The 17494-nt window shown below is 39.1% G+C and overlaps 1 long non-coding RNA gene across 1 annotated transcript; it reads left to right on the top strand.

The window, feature by feature from the left end:
- The first annotated feature begins 2320 nt into the window (after positions 1 to 2320).
- Positions 2321 to 16941, top strand: LOC145504734 (uncharacterized). Its single transcript, XR_014052460.1, has 3 exons — positions 2321 to 3085; positions 7711 to 8078; positions 15557 to 16941. It is a non-coding gene; the product is annotated as an uncharacterized LOC145504734 (long non-coding RNA).
- The last annotated feature ends 553 nt before the right edge of the window (positions 16942 to 17494 follow it).

Below are 17494 nucleotides of genomic sequence, written 5' to 3'. Positions count from 1 at the left end.
CTGAGGCAGATTCACATTGCAGGAATAAATGCCCAAGATCATCCAGTGGAATTCATATGGATACACTCTCCCTTTTCAACCTCAGACTTGTTCAATTGCAAAAAATAATATGCCAACCTACTAGGATGACCCTACCTGATGGAAGATTCATTCTCCTCCATCTTTGCCACCCACAGTCCAAACTGGGTTCAGAGTTTGCTAACTACCCTGTTAGCTGAGGAAGAGATGAGGATGGTAATAGAAAATGCTAGAGAAAAGGCAGATGGAATGCATGTTGCTCATCCTGGCAAACCCATCCCAGCACCAGGAGCAAAAGTAATCCCCACCACAGATCCAGACTGGGGTGAGAATGACCTAGGAGATAGGGCTGGAATTGAGCATTACAAGGAGTGCACCGTGGTAGGTCTCCAAAAGGGAGAACAAACAGGAGTTTTCATAAGGTGCAAGGAGTTTGCAAGTAGCCACAGTAAAAACCCTGAGTTTGGGGAGAGAATATACAGGGCGTATCACCAATATACAGATGTGAATCTAGATAACGCAGAGAACAAGTTAATTAATCAGACCTTGTGGCTCACAGTTCCCCAGGAGTCTAGAAAGTTTTGCAGAATATAGATGGTATTTTCCCCTTGCTGATATCTCATTTGGCATATAGAAATTCCTTCCAATTTTTCAGTCAGGAGGGCATACAAGACCAGAAAGATACCCTTAAATGAAGCTGCAGATGCCCCTTTTTCCAGTAATACTCACTGACCAGAGAAATGGGGAGACAAAAAACCTAAGCAGAGGGTAAGATTTCAGGGACTCAAGAGAGTGAATGGTAGTACAGAGAAAATAAACCTCTAAAAGGATATGTTAAAGTGATGCTTGTTGCAAACCCAGAAGTCCACTGAAAAAAAAAATTATCCCAACTGAAGAAGAGAAACCAGAACAAGAGGAGAAATCATTCTTGATGCTGGAGACAAGACAGAGTGACAGAGTAAGGAAGGCTGTGGTGTTCACTTGGGGAAACAGGCCCTACCCCACCTCCCACCAGGAGCACCAGGTAACCCTTTGGTGGGAAATAAACAAATTGACTTTCTGATTGATACTGGAGCCACTTGCTCTGTTTTGAACACTAGTTAACTATTAACACAAAAAAGTGCCATGTCAAGAGGAATCTCCAGAAAGCCACTCCAAAAAGTGTTTTTGCAACCCCTAGACTGTCAAATTCAGGCCCCTAACTTCAAACACACTTTTATATACATGCTAGAGATCCCAGTCTCATTGGGGTGAGATGTATTATGCTAAAATGACTTTCACTCCTGGAAGGGTGGATATAGAGGTATCAGTGAATCAAGCCTGTGCCTTGTAGGCAGCCATCCTTTCAAGGGATGGAGCCACTAGCATCCCTGAAGACATCCTACATCAGGGAAGCCTGAGAGCACAGGCTTATTAGAGGGCAGGTACAGCAAGGAAGGCCATAGCAGTAAAGCTGAAACTGAAACCGGATACTCATGCTCTGAGCTTAGGCAGTAAACTGAAACCGGACACTCATGCTCTGAGCTTAGGCAGTACACTTTAAAGGAGCAAGCAAAACAGGGATCCAGACTTTGATAAATTGGCTTTTTGAAAACTTGCCTTTTTTCCTCCCTCAGTCACCAAATGGTTTCCCATGTGGCACTAGTGGTTAGAATCTGCCTGCCAGTGCAGGTGACCAAAGAGATGCAGGTTTGATTCCTGGGTTGGGAAGATCCCATGGAGGTGGGCATGGCAAACCAAATCAGTATTCTTGCCTGGAGAATCCCATGGACAGAGGAACCTGGCAGGCTACAGTCCATAGGGTTGCAAAGAGTAGGACATGACTGAAAGCGACTTAGCATGTATTATGCAGTCACCATATAGTACTCCCACCCTTCCTGTAAGAAGCCTGACACTGGGGACTATTGGTTTTTTCAGCATGTAAGAGCATAAATCAGATAATGAAAATATCCAACTGGTATTCCCCAATCATTATATTCTATTGACTATCATAACCTGAAGACTTAGGCTTAACAGAGGTCTTTTTCTTTATTACTTTGAGTCCTGAATCCCAAGAGTTTTGCATTCATAGGGAAGATCTGGAAATCAAAGCAATCAACAATTGCAACTCTCTGGCCAAATAAAGCTCTAAAGTCTCTCAGAAAAAATGCTCAAATTTCCCAACTCTCAGTGAAATATCTAGGAATTAAACTGACCAAAGGCCAGAGGAATTGCTCCAGGACTGCCTGGAAACGGTAACCAGGGTGACAGTGTCCACCACCAAAGACAGTTGCATCAGTTCCTGGAATGGCAAGATTCTGTTGTACGTGGATCCCCAACTTAAGCTAATAGCTAAACAGTTATATGAAGCCCTAAAAACATCCGACAATAAGGCCTGAGTGGGGACCAGAGAATGTCAAAAACCTTCCAAACAATGAAGGGAAAAGTACTGACTGCCCTTGTTCTGGGTTTGCCATGTTTGAAAAAAGTCATTTGATCTTTTTAAACACAAAAGACAGATAGTGAGACTGGAGGTATTGACCCATCCTCTGAGAGCACAAATGCCCAGTATCCTGTTTCACAAAGACTTTGGACGATATATTCAGGGTTGGTCACTGTATTTGAGTCACAGCTGCTACTCTGGATTTGTTGTAAGAAGCAGAGGAATTCACTCTAGGACAGCCAACCATGGTACATGCATCCCACTATGTTGTGCCACTATTGGAACTAAAGGGTGGATAGTGGCTTACTTCAGGCCACTTTGGAGGATATCAGTCAATTTTATCTGATAATCCTAATGTGACCTCAAAGACTCCCCACCCCTTTGAGTGGCCCATGCTCTCAGGCCCATGTATTATTGCTTTCACTGAGCCGCTTGTTGTTGTGCCTTGGGAGTAATGTTTCCTTGGGTGATACAGATATGGAGGTCTTCACAGATAGAAATAGTTTCATGGACCATGGAAACTGAAAGAGCAGATATACAGTGATAACCTTGCAGGAGAACCTAGGAGTGGAAGTTTTGTCATCATGTACCATGGCCCTAAAAGTTAAATCTTTGATCTCATTTGACTTTTCCATCTCTGTGAAGGTAAGATAGTTAATATCTATGCTGACTCAAAGTATGCCTTTTTCAGTTGTGAATATGTGTGGGGCAATTTGCAAAGATAGATTACTCACTTCTGAAGAAAAAGAAATCAAACATGCCCCCAGGTAGTTTTGAAACCGCTAGACACAGTGACCAAGCCAAAGGAGGTTGGAGTTGTGCAATGCCCAGAACAGTCAGGACAAAAACACCTTTGGTTACAGCTCTGAATCTAAGTAAAGCCTGACCCAATTTTACCTGGCATGCTCACCTGAGAACTTCTAAAAGTCATGAGAATGGGTATTTAATCTTATGTATCTAGGATCAAATAGTAAATGACCAAGGAGTGTTTTAATTCATGAATATCTCATGGAAGAAGTAATTGGATCAGTATACCTGAGCACTCATTCTGGACATCTGATGGATACAGGGCTACATTAAAAGGTCAAATATGCAAAGGACAATTGAAAGAATATTATGAAAAAGTATGATTTGTGCCAAAAATAATTCTAAGACTGGGATTCCCCCACCCTTCATGGAGTCTAAGTCAGAGGGGAAGAACTATTCTGTTGCTGGATTGAAAATGCTTCAGAGGTAGTGCAGGTCTTGCTCCAGGAGATAATTCCTAGATTTGGTCTAGCAATTCAATTCAGAGTGATAATGGAGGTGGCTTTATTGCTAATGTGATTCATGGGGAGCCTAAAATATACGGAATAAAATAGTGTTTGCACGTCTCTTGAAGGCCATGATCAATCAGAACCACACATTAAAAAGGAAGATAGCTAATATCTGTGATCCTAAATAAGTGGTCGCCTTTGCCCCCTCATGTCAAGGTGGAAATTAGACATAGAAGAGTCTTGCAAAGTGAGGAAGCCAAAATAAGCAAAGAAGGGGGAACTGCACCGGAAGTGATAGGTGCAACAGACTAAAACTCTGCAGTTAGGTTGAGACTGTGCATTTGAGGAGCAGCTATAGACTTTGAGAACAAGTACAAACCAGTCAAGGGAATATCTGACACTGAATGGACCCCACACTGCCCACAACAGCTCCAGAGAAATTCATAAAAATACTTTCACTATTATCATGTTTATTATTTTTAATTTTAGTTATTATTACTCCTTTAACTTTCATTTGTATAACCTATTACCTTTCTTTAATTTTTTTAATTTAAATTTATTTATTTATCTATTTTTTACTTTACAATATTGTATTGGTTTTTGCCATACATTGACATGAATCCACCATGGGTGTACATGTGTTCCCCTTCCCGAACCCCCCTCCCAACTCCCTCCCCTCCCCATCCTTCTGGGTCATCTGGGTGCACCAGCCCTGAGCACCCTATATCATGCATCGAACCTGGACAGGCGATTCGTTTCACAAATGATAATTTACATGCTTCAATGCCATTCTCCCATATCATCCCGCCTTCGCCCTCTCCCATAGCGTCCAAAATACAGTTCTATACATCTGTGTCTCTTTTGCTATCTCACACACAGTGTTATCTTTACCGATTGACTAAATACCATATATATGCGTTAGTATACTGTATTGGTGCTTTTCTTTCTGGCTTACTTCACTCTGTATAATAGGCTCCAGTTTCATCCACCTCATTAGAACTGATTCGAATGTATTTTTTTTAATGGCTGAGTAATATTCCATTGTGTATATGTACTACAGCTGCCTTATCCATTCGTCTGCTGATGGGCATCTAGGCTGCTTCCATGTCCTGGCTATTATAAACAGTGCTGCGATGAACATTGGGGTACACGTGTCTCTTTCAAGTCTGGTTTCCTCAGTGTGTATGCCCAGCAGTGGGATTGCTTGGGTCTTATGGCAGTTCTATTTCCAGTATTTTGAGGAATGTCCACACTATTCTCCATAGTGGCTGTACTAGTTTGCATTCCCACCAACAGTGTAAGAGGGTTCCCTTTTCTCCACACCCTTTCCAGCATTTATTGCTTGTAGACTTTTGGATAGCAGCCATTCTGACCTGCGTGAAATGGTACTTCATTGTGGTTTTGATTTGCATTTCTCTGATAATGAGTGATGTTGAGCATCTTTTCATGTGTTTGTTAGCCATCTGTATGTCTTCTTTGAAGAAATATCTGTTTAGTTCTTTGGCCCTCTTTTTGATTGGATCATTTATTTTTCTGGAATTGAGCTGCAGGTGTTGCTTATATATTTTTGAGATTAATTGTTTGTCCGTTGCTTCATTTACTATTATTTTCTCCCATCCTGAAGGCTGTCTTTTCACCTTGCTTATAGTTTCCTTTGTTGTGCAGAAGCTTTTAATTTTAATTAGGTCCCATTTGTTTATTTTTGCTTTTATTTCTAATATTCTGGGAAGTGGGTCATAGAGGATCCTTCTGTAGTTTATGTCAGAGAGTGTTTTGCCTGTGTTTTCCTCTAGGAGTTTTATAGTTTCTGGTCTTACATTTAGATCTTTAATCCATTTTGAGTTTATTTTTGTGTATGGTGTTAGAAAGTGTTCTAGTTTCATTCTTTTACAAGTGGTTGACCAGTTTTCCCAGCACCACTTGTTAAAGAGGTTGTCTTTTCTCCGTTGTATATTCTTGCCTCCTTTGTCAAAGATAAGGTGTCCATAGGTGCATGGATTTATCTCTGGGCTTTCTATTTTGTTCCATTGATCAATATTTCTATCTTTGTGCCAGTACCATACTGTCTTGATGACTGTGGCTTTGTAGTAGAGCCTGAAGTCAGGCAGGTTGATTCCTCCAGCTCCATTCTTCTTTCTCAAGATTGTTTTGGGTATTCGAGGATTTTTGTATTTCCATACAAATTGTGAAATTATTTGTTCTAGTTCTCTGAAAAATACCGTTTGTAGCTTGATAGAGATTGCCTTGAATCTATAGATTGCTTTGGGTAGTATACTCATTTTCACTATATTGATTCTTCCAATCCATGGACATGGAATATTTCTCCATGTATTTGTGTCCTTTTGATTTCTTCCACCAGTGTTTTATAGTTTTCTATATGTAGGTCTTCTGTTTCTTTAGGTAGATATATTCCTAAGTATTTTATTCTTTTTGTTGTGATGGTGAATGGAATTGGTTCCTTAATTTCTCTTTCTGTTTTCTCATTGTTAGTGTATAAGAATGCAAGGGATTTCTGTGTGTTGATTTTATATCCTGCTACTTTACTATATTTATTGATTAGTTCTAGTAATTTTCTGGTGGAGTCTTTAGGGTGTTCTATGTAGAGGATCATGTCATCTGCAAACAGTGAGAGTTTTACTTCTTCTTTTCCAATCTAGATTCCTTTTTTTTTTTTTTCTGCTCTGATTGCTGTGGCCAAAACTTCCAAAACTATGTTGAATGGTAGTGGTGAGAGTGGGCACCCTTGTCTTGTTCCTGCCATTAGGGGAAATGCTTTCAGTTTTTTGCCATTTAGGGTAATGTTTGCTATTGGTTAGTCATATATAGCTTTTATTATGTTGAGGTATGTTCCTTATATTCCTGCTTTTTGGAGGGTTTTTATCATAAATGGATGTTGAATTTTGTCAAAGGATTTCTCTGCATCTATTGAAATAATCATGTGGTTTTTATTTTTCAATTTTTTAATGTTATGTATTACATTGATTGATTTGAAGATATTGAAGAATCCTTGCATCCGTGGGATGAAGCCCACTGGTCATGATGTATGCTCTTTTTTATATGTTGTTGAATTCTGTTTGCTAGGATTTTGTTAAGGATTTTTGCATCTATGTTCATCAGTGATATTGGCCTGTAGTTTTCTCTTGTTTTGTGGCATCTTTGTCAGGTTTTGGTATTACGGTGATGGTGGCCTCATAGAATGAGTTTGGAAGTTTACCTTCCTCTGCAATTTTCTGGAATAGTTTGAGTAGGATAGGTGTTAGCTCTTCTCTAAATTTTTGGTAGAATTCAGCTGTGAAGCCATCTGATCCTGGGCTTTTGTTTGTTGGAAGATTTCTGATTACAGTTTCAATTTCAGTGCTTGTGATGGGTCTGTTAAGATTTTCTATTTCTTCCTGTTTCAGTTTTGGAAAGTTGTACTTTTCTAAGAATTTATCCATTTCTTCCAAGTTGTCCATTTTATTTGAATATAGTTGTTGATAATAGTCTCTGCCCCAACCAAAAGACAAAGATTGGTTGAATGGATACAAAAACAAGACCCCTATATATGTTGTCTTCAAGAGCCCCACCTCGAAACAAGGGACACATACAGACTGAAAGTGAAGGACTGGAAAAAGATATTTCATGCAAATAGGGACCAAAAGGAAGCAGGAGTAGCAATACTCATATCAGATAAAATAGACTTTAAAACAAAGGCTGTGAAAAGAGACAAAGATGGACACTACATAATGTTCAAAGGATCAATCCAAGAAGAAGATATAACAATTATAAATATATATACAACCCACATAGGAGCACCACAATATATAAGGCAAATGCTAACAAGTATGAAAGGGGAAATTAACAATAACACAATAATAGTGGGAGACTTTAATACTCCACTCACACCTATGGATAGATCAACTAAACAGAAAATTAACAAGGAAACACAAACTCGAAATGATATAGACAGTTAGACCTAATTGATATCTATAGGATATTTCACCCCAAAACAATGAATTTCACCTTTTTCTCAAGTGCACACGGAACCTTCTCCAGAATAGATCACATCTTGGGCCTTGAATCTGCTGCTGCTGCTGCTGCGAGATCGCTTCAATCGTGTCTGACTCTGTGCGACCCCATAGACGGCAGCCCACCAGGCTCCTCCGTCCCTGGGATTCTCCAGGCAAGAATACTGGAGTGGGTTGCCATTTCCTTCTCCAATGCAGGAAAGTGAAAAGTGAAAGTGAAGTCGCTCAGTCCTGTCTGACTCTTCACGACCCCATGGACCGCAGCCTACCCGGCTCCTCTGTCCATGGGATTTTCCAGGCAAGAGTAATAAATCTAGCCTTGGTAAATTCAAAAAAATTGAAATCATTCCAAGCATCTTTTCTGACCACAATGCAGTAAGATTAGATACCAATTACAGGAGAAAAACTATTAAAAATTCCAACATATGGAAGCTGAACAACACGCTGCTGAATAATCAACAGATCACAGAATAAATCAAAAAAGAAATCAAAATATGCATAGAAACGAATGAAAATGAAAACACAACAACCCAAAGCCTATGGGACACTGTAAAAGCAGTGCTAAGGGGAAGATTCATAGCAATACAGGCTTACCTCAAGAAACAAGAAAAATAGTCAAATAAATAACCTAACTCTACACCTAAAGCAGCTAGAAAAGGAAGAAATGAAGAACCCCAGGGTTAGTAGAAGGAAAGAAATCTTAAAAATTAGGGCAGAACTAAATGCAAAAGAAACAAAAGAGACCATAGGAAAAATCAACAAAGCCAAAAGCTGGTTCTTTGAGAAGATAAATAAAATTGACAAGTCATTAGCCAGACTCATCAAGAAACAAAGGGAGAAAAATCAAGTCAACTAAATTAGAAATGAAAAGGGAGAGATCACAACAGAAAACACAGAAATACAAAGGAACATAAGAGACTATTATCAGCAACTATATACCTTTATTTTAAAAATCCCATTTTTAACAAACAAATTCCTACGTTTCAAAAATATTTGTGATTGATTTTTATATTTTTTATATTGAACTTTTGAGAGTCTAATCTCTATTTTAGGTGTTTAACCTTTGCTTTTTGTTATTTGTTATCAGTTTTGTATTTTTAAGAATCTAATCTTTAGTATCCATTTTCACTTAGGTATTTGATTACTGGCTTGATTGCTCTCTCCCCTTTTGATTTTCCCTTTTCTCCTCCTGTTCACCTCCATCTCCCACTTCCCTCTTCTCTATATATAACTCTCTGAATCTCTCTGGCTGTTCCTGGCAGTGGAGAGTTGTTTCACCATTAAGCGAGGGGTTTTGTCTTCTGTGCTGTGTGGGTGGAGAAATCTTGAGGCTACTGTAAAAGGGGGACCAAAACCCAGAGACAGGAGGCTCAACTCCAGGACTTTAGACCATCATAGAACTTCTGATCCGAGGGAACATTAATAGACAAGTTCGGTTAGTTCAGGCACTCAGTCGTGTCTGACTCTTTGCGACCCCATGAATTGCAGCACACCAGGCCTCTCTGTCCATCACCAACTCCTGGAGTCTACCCAAACCCATGTCCATCGAGTTGGTGATGCCATCCAACCATCTCATCCTCTGTCGCCCCCTTCTCCTCCTGCCCCCAATCCTACCCAGCATTAGGGTCTTTTCCAATGAATCAACCCTTCTCATGAGGTGGCCAAAGTATTGGAGTTTCAGCCTCAACATCAGACCTTCCAATGAACACCCAGGATTGATCTCTTTTAGGATGGATTGATTGGATATCCTTGCAGTCCAAGGGACTCTCAAGAGTCTTCTCCAACACCACAGTTCAAAAGCATCAATTCTGCGGCGCTCAGCTTTCTTCACCGTCCAACTCTCACATCCATACATGACCACTGGAAAAACCATAGCCTTGACTAGACGGACTTTTGTTGGCAAAGTAATGTCTCTGCTTTTAAATATGCTATCTAGGTTGGCCATAACCTTCCTTCCAAGGAGTAAGCGTCTTTTAATTTCATGGCTGAAATCACCATCAGCAGTGATTCTGGAGCCCCAAAAAATAAAGTCTGACACTGTTTCCACTGTTTCCCCATCTATTTCCCAGGAAGTGATGGGACCAGATGCCATGATCTTAGTTTTCCGAACATTGAGCTTTAAGCCAACTTTTTCACTCTCCTCTTTCACCTTCATCAAGAGGCTCTTTAGTTCTTCTTCACTTTCTGCCATAAGGGTGGTGTCATCCGCATATCTGAGGTTATTGATATTTCTCCTGGCAATCTTGATTCCACCTTGTGTTTCTTCCAGTCCAGCATTTCTCATGATGTACTCTGCATATAAGTTAAATAAGCAAGGTGACAATATACAGCCTTGACGTACTCCTTTTCCTATTTGGAACCAATCTGTTTTCCATGTCCAGTTCTAACTGTTGCTTCCTGACCCGCATACAGGTTTCTCAAGAGACAGGACAGATGGTCTGGTATTCCCATCTCTTTCAGAATTTTACAATAGACAAGAGCCCACCCCAAAGTCTCTATACCTACACTGAAACAAAGCTGCACCCAAGAGCCAGCAAGTTCCAATGCAAGACACACCACATTAATTCTCCAGCAAAACAGGAATACAACCCTGAATATTAAAAGATGGGCAGCCCAAAGCCAATCCAAACCCATAGATACCCCAAAACTCACTATTGGACACTTCATTGCACTCCAGAGAGAAGAGATCCAACTCCTTGCATCAGAACACAGACACAAGTCCCCCCAACCAGGAAACCCTGATAAGCCACTGGTGCAACCCCACCCACAGGGAGCAGACTCCACAGTTAAGAGGAACCATAACCTTCCAGACTGCAGAAGATGGACCACAAACACAGCAAACTAAACAAAACGAAAAGGCAGAGAAATATCCAGCAGGTGAAGGAATAGGATAAAAACCCACCAACCAAAAAAAAGAGGAGGAGATAGGAAGTCTACCTGAAAAAGAATTCAAAATAATGATTGTAAAAATGATCCAAAATCTTGAAAACAAAACGGAGTTACAGATAAATAGACTAGAGAAAATAATTGAGAAGATGCAAGAAATGTTTAACAAGGACCTTGAAGAAATAAAGAAGAGTCAATCAATAATTAACAATGCAATGACTGAGATTGAAAACACTCTGGTGGGAAGCAAGAGTAGAGTAACTGAGTCAGAAGAAAGGATAAGTGAGGTGGAAGATAGAATGGTGGAAATAAATGAAGCAGAGAGGAGAAAAGAAAACAGAATAAAAAGAAATGAGGACAAGCTTAGAGACCTCTGGGACAATGTTAAGTGTCCCTACATTTGAATCATAGGTATCCCAGAAGAAGAGGACAAAAAAAGGGGAGGGGGTCATGAGAAAATACTTGAGGAGATAATAGTTGAAAGCTTTCCTAAAATGGGGAAGGAAATAGCCACTCAAGTCAAAAAAGCCAGACAGTCCCAAAAGGATAAACCCAAGGTGAAATACCCCAAGAAATATTTTAATCAAACTAACAAAAATTAAACACAAAGAGCAAATATTAAAAGCAGCAAGGGAAAGCAACAAATAACATTCGAGGGAATCCCAATAAAGCTAACAGCTGATCTTTCAATAGGAACTCTTCAGGTGAGAAGGGAACGGCAGGACGTACTTAAAGTGATGAAAGAGGAAAACCTATAGTCAAGATTACTCTACCTAGCAAGGATCTCATTCAGATTTGAAGTAGAAATCAAAAGCTCTAGAGACAAGCAAAAGGTGAGAGAATTCAGCACCACCAAACCAGCTCTTCAACAAATGCTAAATGATCTTCTCTAGACAGGAAACACAGAAAAAATAAACTCAAAACAACAAAGTAAATGACAACAGGATCATACTAATCAATAATTACATTAAACGTATATGGGTTAAATGGTCCAACCAAAAGACAAAGATTGGCCAAATGGATACAAAAACAAAACACCTATACATTCTGCCTACAAGAGTGGTGTTAAAGAAGACTCTTGAGAGTCCCTTGGACTGCAAGGAGAACCAAACCAGCCATCCTAAAGGAAATCAGTCCTGAATATTCATTGGAAGGACTGATGCTGATGCTGAAACCACAATAATTTAGCCACCTGATGCGAACTGACTCATTGGGAAAGACCCTGATGCTGGGAAAGATTGAAGGTGGGAGGAGAAGGGGATGACAGAGGAGGAGAAGGGTGCATGGCATCCCCAACTCAATGGACATGAGTTTGAGTAAACTCTGGGAGTTGGCGATGGATAGGGAGGCCTGGTGTGCTGCAGTCCATGGGGTCGCAAAGAGCTGGACACGACTGAGTGACTGAACTGAACTAAACTGAACAAGAGACCCACCTCAAACCTAGGAATACATAAAGATTGAAAGTGAGGGGCTGGAAGAAGCTATTTCATGCAAATAGAGACCAAAAGAAAGCGTGTGTAGCAATACTCATATCAGATAAAATAGATTTTGAAATAAAGACTGTGATAAGAGACATTTCATGCAAACACGAGCAAAATAAAGGACAGAAATAGTATGCACATAACAGAAGCAGAAGATATTAAGAGGTGGCAAGAATACAAAGAACTGTGCAAAAAAGATCATGACCCAGATAATCACAATGGTGTGGTTACTCATCTAGAGCCAGACATCCTGGAATGTGAAGTCAACTGGCCCTTAGTAAGCATCACTGTGAACAAAGCTAGTGGAGGTGATGAAATACCAGTTGATCTATTGCAAATCCTAAAAGATGATGCTATTAAAGTGCTGCACTCAATATGCCAGCAAATTTGGAAAACTCAGCACTGGGCATAGGAATGAAAAAGGTCAGTTTTCATTCCAATCCCCCAAAAAGGCAATACCAATGAATGTTCAAACTACCGCACAATTGCACTCATCTCACACACTAGCAAAGTAATGCTCAAAATTCTCCAAGCCAAGCAACAACAGTATGTGAACTGTGAACTTCCAGATGCTCAAGCTGGATTTAGAAAAGGCTGAGGAACCAGAGATCAAATTGCCAACATCCGTTGGATCATTGAAAAAGCAACTGCATTCCAGAAAAACATCTACTTCTGCTTTATTGACTACCCCAAAGCCTTTGACTGTGTGGATCACAACACACTGTGGAAAATTCTTAAAAAATGGGAATACCAGACCATGTTAACTGCCTCCTGAGTAATCTGTATGCAGGTCAAGAAGAAACAGTTAGAACTGGACATGGAACAGCAGACTGGTTCCAAATCAGGAAAGGAGTACATCAAGGGAGTATTTTGCCACCCTGCTTATTTAACTTATGTGCAGAGTACATCATGTGAAGTGCCAGGCTGGATAAGCACAGCTGGAATCCAGATTGCTGGGAGAAATATCAATAACCTCAGATACGTAGATGATACCACCCTTATGGCAGAAAGCAAAGAACTAAAGAGCCTCTTGATGAAAGTGAAAGAGGAGAGTGAAAAATTTGGCTTAAAGATCAACATTCAGAAAACTAAGATCATGGCATCTGGTCCCATCACTTCAGGGAAAATAGATGGGGAAACAATGGAAACAATGACAGATTATTTTCTTGGGCTCCAATCACTGCAGATAGTGACTGCAGCCATGAAATTAAAAGATGCTTGCTCCTTGGAGGAAAACTAAGACAAACTTATACAGCATGCTAAAAAGCAGAGACATTACTTTGCCAACAAAGGTCCATCTAGTCAAAGTTATTGTTTTTCCAGTAGTCATGTATGGATGTGAGAGTTGGACCACAAAGAAAGCTGAGCATTGAAGAATTGATGCTTTTTTTTTTTAATATAAATTTATTTATTTTAGTTGGGGGCTAATTACTTTACAATATTGTAATAGTTTTTGCCATACATTGACATGAATCAGCCATGGGTTTACATGTGTTCCCCTTCCTGGACCCCCCACCCACCTCCCTCCCCATCCCATCCTTCTGGATCATCCCATTACCCCGGCCCTGAGCCCTTGTCACATGCATCGAACATGGAATGGTGTTCTGTTTCACATATGATAATATACATGTTTCAATGCTATTCTCCCTGAACGTCCCACCCTCACCTTCTCCCTCAGAGTCCATAAAATTGTTCCATGCATCTGTGTCTCTTATTCTGTCTCGCATATAGGGTTATCGTTACCATCTTTCAAATTCCATATATATGCATTAGTATACTGTATTGTTGTTTTTCTTTCTGGCTTACTTCACTCTGTATAATGGGCTCCAGTTTCATCCATCTCAGTAGAACCGATTCAAATGTATTTTTTTTAATGGCTGAGTAATATTCCATTGTGTATATGTACCACAGCTTCCTTATCCATTCGTCTGCTGATGGACATCGAGGTTGCTTCCATGTCCTGGCTATTGTAAACAGTGCTGCGATGAACATTGGGGTACACGCATCTCTTTCAATTCTGGTTTCCTCGGTGTATAAGCCCAGCAGTGGGATTGCTGGGTCATATGGCAGTTCTATTCCCAGTTTTTTAAGGAATCTCCACACTGTTCTCCATAGTGGCTGTACTAGTTTGCATTCCCACCAACAGTGTAAGAGGGTTCCCTTTTCTCCACACCCTCTCCAGCATTTATTGCTTGTAGACTTTTGGATAGCAGCCATTCTGACTGGTGAAGAATGAAACTAGAACACTTCCTAACACCGTACACAAAAATAAACTCAAAATGGATTAAAGATCTAAACGTAAGACCAGAACCAATAAAACTCCTAGAGGAAAACATAGGCAAAACACTCTCCGACATAAATCACAGCAGGATCCTCCATGACCCACCTCCCAGAATATTGGAAATAAAAGCAAAAATAAACAAATGGGACCTAATTAAAATTAAAAGCTTTTGCACAACAAAGGAAACTATAAACAAGGTGAAAAGACAGCCTTCAGAATGGGAGAAAATAATAGCAAATGAAGCAACAGACAAACAATTAATATCAAAAATATACAAGCAACTTCTGCAGCTGAATTCCCGAAAAATAAACGACCCAATCAAAAAATGGGCGAAAGAACTAAACAGACATTTCTCCAAAGAAGACATACAGATGGCTAACAAACACATGAAAAGATGCTCAACATCACTCATTATTAGAGAAATGCAAATCAAAACCACAATGAGAATTGATGCTTTTGAACTGTGGTGATGGAGAAGACTCTTGAGAGTCCCTTGGACTTTACCGAGATCCAACTAGTCATTCCTAAAGGAAATCAATCCTTACTATTCATTGGAAAGATTGATGCTGAAGCTGAAACTCTAATACTTTGGCCACCTAATATGAAGAACTGACTCATTTGAAAAGACCCTGATGCTGGGAAAGATTGAAGGCAGGAGGAGAAGGGGATGACAGAGGATGAGATTGTTGGATGGACATGAGTTTGAGCAAGCTCCCAGATTTGGTGATGGGCAGGGAAGCCTGGTGTACTGCAGTCCATTGGTTCACAACAAGTCAGACATAACTGAGCAACTGAACTGAACTAAGAGACAGAGATGGACGCTACGTAATGATCAAGGTATCAAACCAAGAAGAAGATATAGCAATTATAAATATATATGCACCCAACGTAAGTCAAATGCTAACAAGTATGAAAGGGGAAATTAACAGTAACACAATAATAGTGGGGGACTTTTATACCCCAAACACACCTATGGATAGGTCAAGCAAACAGAAAATTAACAAGGAAACACAAGCTTTTAATGATACAATGGACAAGTTTGACTGATATCTACAGGGCATTTCACCCCAAAACAGTGATTTTACCTTTTCTCAAGTTCACATGGAACATTCTCCAGGATAAATCACATCCTGGGCCACAAATCTAGTCTTGCTAAATTTAAAAAAACTGAAATAATTTCAAACACTTTTCCAATCACAATGCAGTAAGATTAGATATCAACTACAGGAAAAAAAAAAACTATAAAAAGCACTAACATATGGAGACTAAACAACATGCTTGAGAATAACTGACAGATCACTGAAGAAATCAAAAAGGAAATCTAAATATGCATAGAAAGAAATGATACTGAAAAAATGCAACCCAAAACCCATGGGATTCAGTAAAAGCAGTGCTAAGAAGGAGGTTCATAATGATACAAGCCTACCTCAAAAAGTAAGAGAAACATTAAATTTAAAACCTAACTTTACACCTAAAGCACCTAGAAAAAGAATAACAACAACAACAACAACAACAAAAAACCCAGAGTTAATAGAAGGAAATAAATCATAAAAATCAGAACTGAAATAAATGAAAAAGAAATGGAGACTATAGAAAATAACAACAATATTAAAAGCCGGTTCTTTGAGAAGATATACAAAATAGACAAACCATTAGCCAGACTCATCAAAGAAAAGGGGAGAAGAATCAAATCAATAAAATTAGAAATGAAAATGAAGTCACAACAGACAACACAGAAATACAAAAGATCGTAAGAGACTACTCTGAGCAACTATATGCCAATAAAATGGACAACTTCTTAGAAAAAATGGACAAATTCTTAGAAAGATATAACCTTCTAAAACTGAACCAGGAAGAAATATAAAATCTGAACAGACCAATCACAAGCACAGAAATCAAAACTGTAAAAAAAGTTATTCCAACAAACAAAAGCCCAGGAACAGGTGGCCTCATAGATGAATTCTACCAAAATTTAGAGAAGAGCTAACACCTATCCTATCCACTATCCACTATCCACTATCAAACTCTTCCAGGAAATGGCAGGGGAAGGAAACTCCCAAACTCATTCTATGAGGCCACCATCACCCTAATACCAAAACCAGACAAAGATGCCACAAAAAAGAAAGCTACAGGCCAGTATCACTGTTGAACATAGACGCAGAACTCAACAAAATTCTAGCAAACAGAATCTAACAACATATTAAAAAGATCATACATCATGATCAGTGAGCTTTATTTCAAGGATACAAGGATTCTTCAATATTCACAAATCTGTCAGTGTGATATATCTTATTAACAAATTGAAAGATAAAAACCGTTTGATTATCTCAGTAGATACAGAGAAAGCCTTGGACAAAATTCAGCAGATATTTATGATAAAAACTCTCCAGAAAGCAGGCATAGAAGGAACATATCTCAACATAATAAGTCATTTACAACAAACTACAGCAAACATTATCCTCAATGGCAAAAAATTGAAAGCATTTCTTTTAAAATCAGGAACAAGGAAAGGATGCCAACTCTCGCCACTACTGTTCAACATAGTTTGGAAGTCCTAAACACAGCAATCAGAGAAGAAAAAGAAATAAAATGAATTCAGATTAGAAAAGAAGAAGTAAAACTCTCACTGTTTTCAGGTAATAAGATCGTCTACATGGAAAACCCTAAAGATGCCACCAGAAAATGACTAGAGCTAATCAACAAATATAGTAAAGTTGCAAGATATAAAGTTTAATACACAGAATACCCTTGCATTCTTATACACTAACAATGAAAAATCAGATAGAGAAATTAAGGAAACAATCCCATTTACCTTTTCAAAGAAAAGAATAAAATACTTATGAATGAATTTACCTAGAGAAACAAAAGACCTATATATAGAAAACTAAAAAACACTGATGAAAGATATCAAAGATGACACAAATGAAGTATCATCTCATGCCAGTCAGAATCACCATCATCAAAAATTCCACAAACAATAAATGCTGGAGAGAGTGTGGAGAAAATGGAACCCTCTTACACTGTTAATGGGAATGCAAACTGGTATAGTCACTATGGAGAAAAGTGTGGAAATTCCTTAAGAAATTAGGAATAGAAATGTCATATAACCCAGCAGCCATGAAATTAAAAGACGCTTACTCCTT

This window comes from Giraffa tippelskirchi, chromosome 5 (genome assembly GCF_054371585.1).
Source record: "Giraffa tippelskirchi isolate mGirTip1 chromosome 5, T2T-mGirTip1v1.2.pri, whole genome shotgun sequence".
Classification (NCBI taxonomy): domain Eukaryota; kingdom Metazoa; phylum Chordata; class Mammalia; order Artiodactyla; family Giraffidae; genus Giraffa; species Giraffa tippelskirchi.
This window is presented reverse-complemented; position numbering and strand designations above follow the sequence as displayed.